General features: G+C 49.6%; 1 pseudogene; it reads left to right on the forward strand.

Annotated features, from left to right (window-relative positions):
- Nucleotides 1–522: 522 nt before the first annotated feature.
- LOC146194578 (uncharacterized) lies at nt 523–4,809 on the forward strand (annotated as a pseudogene).
- Nucleotides 4,810–7,458: the final 2,649 nt, after the last annotated feature.

The raw sequence follows: 7,458 nt of genomic DNA on the forward strand, positions 1-7,458 counted from the left end.
TATATCTGTCATGCTATAAATATATGCTCTACTATCATCACCTTCAAGTACGCCTCCTGGTCTTCTCTACGCCGAACTACATAACAGGAAGGGTTTAAAGAACCCTCCGAACAGGAAAGAACAGCTTAAAATCTACTGGCGTAGCCGACAGGATTCGACACGTCTCATCTACAAGGTCAAGCATCGCACCGGCAACCGCAGGTTATTCAACACGCAGCAGTGAGGAACCGTCAAGGGACGACTCTACCAGGGCTGCCACCGACGCTGTTGGAGCGGACGCATTATCGGGAATCTGGGCGGCAGACAGCAAAAGATCTGCGCCGGGTGAGTGGGATTTCTTGCATTTGTTGAAGTTGGCATGGTGGTTGGTTTGTGACGCCTATAGTTGAGACGAGGGGAATGCTAGCCGCTAAAGAAAGCGAATCTAATTCTGAGAGTGAATCGAGGTCGAATCCTCAACAGGAGCAGCAATCGCTAGAGGGCGAAGTACAAAGGGTTACTGATCAGAGTGAGGTAGTGACTATGGAGGGTGATCTCAGTGTGGAGAGCACGTTACAGGCCGGCGACCAGAGGCAGACGTTGTCACTAGACGCGACAGGAGCTGAGACAAAGAGGATGGCTATTCGCCGTATGGAGTTAATGGAGCTACGAATGCGCGAATTTGAATCTCGACAGCGACTAGCCTTAAAGGAGAGGGAATTTGGGCTATCGAGTGGTCGACTGTCACCGCTTGGGTCGGGACGGAGTGATGAGCGAAGTATAGACTCAGATTCAATAACACATTGTGCGAAAGTTCTGAAAGGCTAAAAAATGTCATGCGGTGCTGATGGGCCACTGTGGTTTGATGAGTTGAAGAAGTTGGAAGTGGGTCGTACAGTAACAGAGTACACTTAATTATGCCAGCACTGACAGAGCGACTCCGATACTTGCTATGTAACCTGGGCGGAGCGGAATGCACGGACTATGAGACTGTGAAAGCAGCGGTTCTAACTGAGCTAAAACGAAACCCGACTGAGTGCCTGGAAAGATTTGGAAAAGCAGCAAAAATGGAGGAGGCATGGGCTCAGTTTGCGTCACGCGTGAAAACATACCTAGCATACTACATCCAGGCTAGAGAGGTGAACTCACCTAACTGACTTAGTGGTGTCTGATCGCATTAAGGCAGGTGTCAGCTCGGAGGGCATCGAATATGTGCGCCTGCGCGAAGGAGAGAGTTGACTTAAGGCTAAAGAGCTATCAAAGACTCTAGAGATCTTTCAGCAAGCAAAAGGTAAAGACCGAGCTACAAAGCAGATTACGGCGCCAGTGCAGCAGATGAGCCAAAACAGGTAAATTCCGAAAAGCCCATTGTAAACTGCCAGTTATGCCATGGGCAGGGGCACATTGCCAGGATTTGCCCGCCAGCAACAGGAAACGAACCACGCTTGAAACAAGGAAATGGATACCAAAAGAAGGTGCAGAAGGTGGCGCGGGTCGATGAGACGGAAGCAAAGGAACCAGTCTTAAACTAAAGTACGGGTTTAACTGCTAAAGTTCAAGTACCGATGCAAAGTTCGAGGGCAGCCACATCGAAGGTCCACTTTGTAGATCGTGTGTGCGGAGATATTTGCACAGGGGCAGTGCTTGACACTGGTAGTGAAATAACGGTAATATGAGAAAGCATACTACCGCAGGCGCTGACGGAACCACCTGGGACAGTTAAACTAGTGTCAGCTTTCGGCCGCTGTTCAGACGAATTCGGCGACGGTCCCAGTAAAAATATCTATGCCGGGAAAATTCGCAGAAGATCAAAAGATAGGCATAGTATGTGCCCTCACCAATGAGCTGGCCGAGGGTGTCAACTGTTTGCTATCATTAGAGGACTAGCAGCTGCTTAAAAAGCACAGTGATTCTGAGCACCCAAGTATGGGAGCAGTAAGGGTTACTGACAAGGAACTAGCAAACGCAGAATATCGGCAATATGAGGCATTGACATGCGAGGTGAACACGACACTGAATGTCGAAGATTCTTGAGAGGAAGCAGACTCAGGTGAGATACAAGAGGCAGTTTCGCTGTCTAGCCAGCGGGAAATGTTTCGAGCAGCACAGCTTGCTGATGAGAACTTGAGAAAGGCATGGGAGGACTCGCACGGAAAGGCGGGTATGTTCGTTAGTAAGCATTTGCTACACCATTGGGACTCAATAGCAGGTACTAAAGTGCGACAGCTGGTGCTTTCCCGAGACGAATGAAAGGAAGTTTTGTCCTTGGCGCATGAATCGCTGTGGGTTGGATACCTGGGTCCAAGAAAGAATAAAGTCCGCATAAAGTGCGACTTCTGCCTGCCTGGCCTAGAAAGCGAAATTCCAGAGTACTGAGTCTTGCCATGGGTGCCAAATCTGCTCAGACCGACGTCTAACTGACAATATACCCATCGCGCCAATCACAAGGCCTGAACATGCCTTTCAGGCTGTTAATGTATATTTCATAGGACTTCTTGATATTCCATCTGGTAGGGGTCACAAATATGCTTTGCACCTTGTTGACTTATGCACGAGATGGCCGGAAGTAGTATGTCTTCGTTCCTTAACGGCAACGGTTATCTGTGATGCTGTGTTAGAAATCTTCAGTCGAACAGGGGTCCCACAGACTATCTGTTCGGATCAGGGAACAAATTTCAAGGCACAACTCACTCAGCTGATGCTAGGGAAATTAGGGGTTTCGCTTAGATTTTCCACTCCGCAGCACCCTGAAAGCAACGGGGTCGTGGAAAGATGGAGACGGATACTAAAGAACATTCTCTTTCATGTAATAGGAAAAGACCCTAAAAATTTGATAAGCTGAACCCTTTTGTATTGTGGGCTTATCGCGAAGTTCCCCACTACACTACCGAGGTAGCACCCTATCGGCTTTTGTACGGAGAAATCCGACAGGTCCACTTAAAATTCTTCGCCAGGCGAGGGCAGAAGTCAGTGTACCAACGACGCTCAGGGAGGAACCTGCGAGGTACTCTGCTACTGTAGAATTTTGAGCTAGCGGCCAATGTGGCAGGACTCACAAGCATGGCGCGACAGGCTATCTACGCACTAGCATGCAATAAAAAGATGCAAAATAAAGTCTTTAATGTGGGGGATCAGGTGCACGTTTTCGACACAGACTGCACCACTAAGATGGCTCCGAAGTGGCTCGGTCCTTTCACAGTAATAGGTTGTGAGAGGCAACATTAGTACAGAGTAGAAACTGAACAGGGAAAAAGATATGTGGTCCACGCCAACCGAATGATACCATACTACGGAAGGGTAAGCCAAGTTGGTGTAGTGTTTGATGACGATCATGAGTTTGGAGAAGTAGAGTGCGCACCACAAGTCACACCCCCTCTAAAAGATGAGGAGCTAATCCGGTAGAGAAGTTAGCCCACCTCAGTGAGAAGGAGCAGAATGAAATACGACGGTTGTTCCGAAAACACCATGCACTCTCCGGTGTGAGGCCGGGATTGGCGAAAATAGGAAGGCACCGAAATGAGCTAGAAGAAGGGCTTCAACCGAAGCAAACTTTTCTTTACCGATTGCCTGTATTGCTCAAGAAAGAAGCAACCCGCCAAGTTGATGGGCTACTTGATTTAGGATTAATCTATCCTGTAGAGAGTGAATTTGCGCACCCGGTTGTGTGTGTGGGGAAGAAGGACGGGTCAGTGCGAATGTGTATTGACTGCCGAACTTTGAATGTAGGAACTCGTGCAGACGCGTTCCCAATGACCAACTCCCAGGAGCTAATTTTCAGAGTCAGTCGCGTGCAGTTCATCACTTTGGTTGATCTGAGATGTGACTACTAGCAGGTACCGTTGGACCCGCAGAGCCAACCACTCACCGCATTTGTAGCCCATGAGGGTCAATATGCCCTTTGGGCTAATAAACTCGGCAGCGAACTTCGAAAGAATGATTAATACGCTCCTCGCTAAGCACCAAGCCTACACTACGGCATATCTAGATTATATAGCTATTTTCTCGCACACCTGGTAAGAACACTTAGAGCACATCGATACTATATTTTGGTTGCTTAGGAAAGCAGGACTAAAGGCTAGCCCTGAGAAAGGTCAAGTGGAACAGTTTCAAGTTCGCTATCTAGGGCACGTACTAGGATTAGGGACACATGTACCTGACCCCGAGAAAGTATCCGCCATAGAACGTCTAGTGCAGCCTAAAATAAACAAAGAGCTGCGAAGCTTGCTGGGACTATGTTGATATTACATGGATTATGTATCTGGATATGCTGAAATAGCTAGCCCACTAACGGTGTTGACAAAGCGAGGAGTACCCAACTTAATCCCGTGGCCGCAAAATGCGCAACGCGAATTAGAACAGCTCAAGGACTCGCTCTGCAGAGCAGTGGCGTTGAGCACTCCGCAACCTCATGAACCATATTGGCTGCTCACTGCCGCATGAGCGACGGCTGCCGGGGCTTGCTTGGCACAGATGACCGAAAAGGGCGATGAGAGGCCTATATCTTTCGCAAGCCATCGCTTCGATGTGACCCAGGCGAGATGGTCGACCATAGAGCGCGAAGCGTTTGCTACTTATCAGGCTCTAAAGGAGTTCGACTACTGGCTCTTTGGCGCTGAGGCCAATGTCGTCTCTGACCACAATCCGCTGTCATACCTTACTACGTGCACACCACGAGGGGCAAAATTGGCTAGGTGGGCGCTGGCACTCCAGCATTATAACATAACGGTGAAACACCGAAAAGGTACCAAGAATGGAAATGCGGATGTGCTATCCAGGCTTCCCAATCTCTCATGGAAGTTGGGAACAAGCGATACCATCATGTCAACCTAGACAAGCGTGGACGTCCCTACTAAACCAGCGCTGTGTACGGCGAGCTGTGATATATCGGGCACTTGGAAGAGAGTTCTCGCTGATACCCAGCTGGTGTTCTAGAGTGCTGTGTGCGCGGACTTGCGATCCGCGATAAACAATAAGACTTCGTGTGCGCCTGTGTACATGAATTTGGACTCCCCGCAGATTGAGATTGAGCTCAGTACAACAATGCACCAAGGTTGCGTTTTGTGACTTGCTTATTTCTGTGTATGTGCTTTTATTTGTGAGTCGCAGTGACCTATAGACGTTGTAGTCCCAGCGGGAATGACAGTGCTGCCACGAAGATAGTGCGGCCCTTGTGAAGTAGTATGAACGAGCTGATAGCAAGCTCGGTTATATTCTTAGAAGGTGCGTGTAGGGGCCGCGCTTGAGGCTGATCACTTCCAGGTGCGTGTCTCTGCATGCCACCGCCACCTGCCTGTTTGCTTCTTGTATTGTGGACGCGGTCCCCCTTCTGCACGCGTACCGCGAATGGGGAAGGCCGACCGGACCGTTGGCGCCGGCTTTTCGGGACCCTTTTAGCCCGAAAGTCATTCATGAGGACAGGCGCAGCGGAACGCGCTGCCGGGCGATCATCTATATGGCACTCTTCGTTCTAGCCGTTAACGAGCACCCAAATGACTCTTAGGCCTGTATTTTAAACTACGATTTTGAGCAGTGCGAAAGGCAGTCTCGTTTATCTTGTCCGCTGATGCGGCAAAAAGCGCTCGAAGAAGCACTCAGGATTTGACTAGGGCATTGTGCTCACAGCGGGCAAGCCAAAAGCTCCCCTTTAATCCGGCGCCGGGCCTTCAGCATGGCGGGTGGGGTGATCTTTCCCTTTCCATGTCGTTGCTAGTAGCAGTACACGGGTGGCACGGGGCAATGCACTGAGGAAAGGATTTAACCAGCAGCGGCAGCGTGGATAGGGCGGCGGTGTGCGGGAGACAAGTGGGAAGAAAGTCTCCCGACAGGAGAGGGTTCGACGCCCTGACTGGAGAAAGAGTTTCGCCGTACTCCTTGTTTGTTGTAATTTGTATTGCTAGTGGGGCCCTGGGTTAGAGGCTAAGGCCAACCCACGGGGCTTTGCCCATCTAGCATATTTCCTTATTGGACAGTGGACGTGCGGGGCTGACCTCTGAAAATGACCGCCCTATTTCTTTGCTTTGTGAAGGTGTAAAACGGGACGTGATCCAAGAGAGTTCAGTCCAGTCTGAGCTGGGGCTCCATGCGTAGGCATGTAACGCGGCTGTTCTGCTTAGGCTCTAACCAGTTAAGTCATGCTGTAAATATATGCTCTACCATCATCACCTTCAATTACGCCTCCTGGTCTTGTCCACGTCGAACTACATAACAGGAAGGGTTTAAAGAACCTTCCGAAGAGGAACAAACAACTTAAATTCTACTAGGGTAGGGACTTGATTATAATACAAATAGGAATAATCACTTGCACCACACTCATGAGTGGAGCCCTGTGACACTCAAGAAGCGGCAGAAAGCCTGCACTGCTTGTAGAGCTTTCCATTTCTGGCCAAGCGGCCAATAAGTCCTCTGAGAGAGGCCTGTTGCCAAAACACATCAAGTAAGTTGAGTTATTGTTTTGCACTCATATACTGAGGCACACCACAAATACAAGCTCTACTATTTCCGTAATGTCACATGTGGAGCTTTCCGGGCAGACCGCATGTTCAATTAAGCATAAATATTTGTGTATGAAAGCCCCTTTTAAGCGCAGTCTATGGAGAAAGCATGCACAGTGGCACATTTTCACGCAGAACAGAAAATGACGTCGGGTCGCGCCTTCTAAGATTGATGTTTCGAGTGTATGACTAGGCCAAATAAGTCACTGCCGCATTCCTGATAAAGCTCGGAAGAAGACAAGTGGTTTTCGTTGTAGTAAAACGCACAAATAGTTTAGAGGCCACTGCTGAGGGTGCCGTTTGCCTAAGCATCGGCCTGCTCATTTCCATCAAGTCTGCAGTGTGCTTAGCGGGAAAGCTGCGCACTTAATCATCCATGCATTGGAGTGCTGACCAGATAAACGCCATCGATGGCGATGTGCCCCCACCCATCGGAACGAATGATCACAGCCTGAACTGGATCTGGACAAAAATAAAAAGAAAAGAAACAAAAACTGTTATGTGAAATTATACACTGTTCGTAAATGCGGTGTCCACCTGATCACGTCATCACGCTCCACCTTCTTCTTTCGCGATCCTATGAACTACAGCGGTGAGTTGTCCATGTCTCTCCTGCTGCTTCGGCCGCTGCGCCCACCAACACTTAGGCACCTCTTAGTGCATTCCAGCGCAGAGGTGAAGGGTGGCTGCTCCTGGCACTACGGGGCTGAGAATGGGGACCTCCGCAGGGGCTCGCCTGCCGCCGGTGGCTGTACCTGTTGTAAGCCATCATTACACCTGCCGCCGTTTCGGTGGCGAACGATGGCTGTTGCGACGCGCGACTTCGTCTTTCTCTTGAGATTCTTGGCTTGGAGCTTGACACGGACGCTTGGTGTTCGCATCAGCTCCTCCAATTTTCGACCGTAAGCGCGGAATTCTTGACTGTTCATGTTTCGAATAGCCGCAATCGACGCATGAAGGTGTTAAGCACCTGTCCACCCTCTCTTCG

Source organism: Amblyomma maculatum, chromosome 3 (assembly GCF_055883805.1).
Source record: "Amblyomma maculatum isolate TAMU_Amacu chromosome 3, ASM5588380v1, whole genome shotgun sequence".
In the NCBI taxonomy this organism is placed as follows: domain Eukaryota; kingdom Metazoa; phylum Arthropoda; class Arachnida; order Ixodida; family Ixodidae; genus Amblyomma; species Amblyomma maculatum.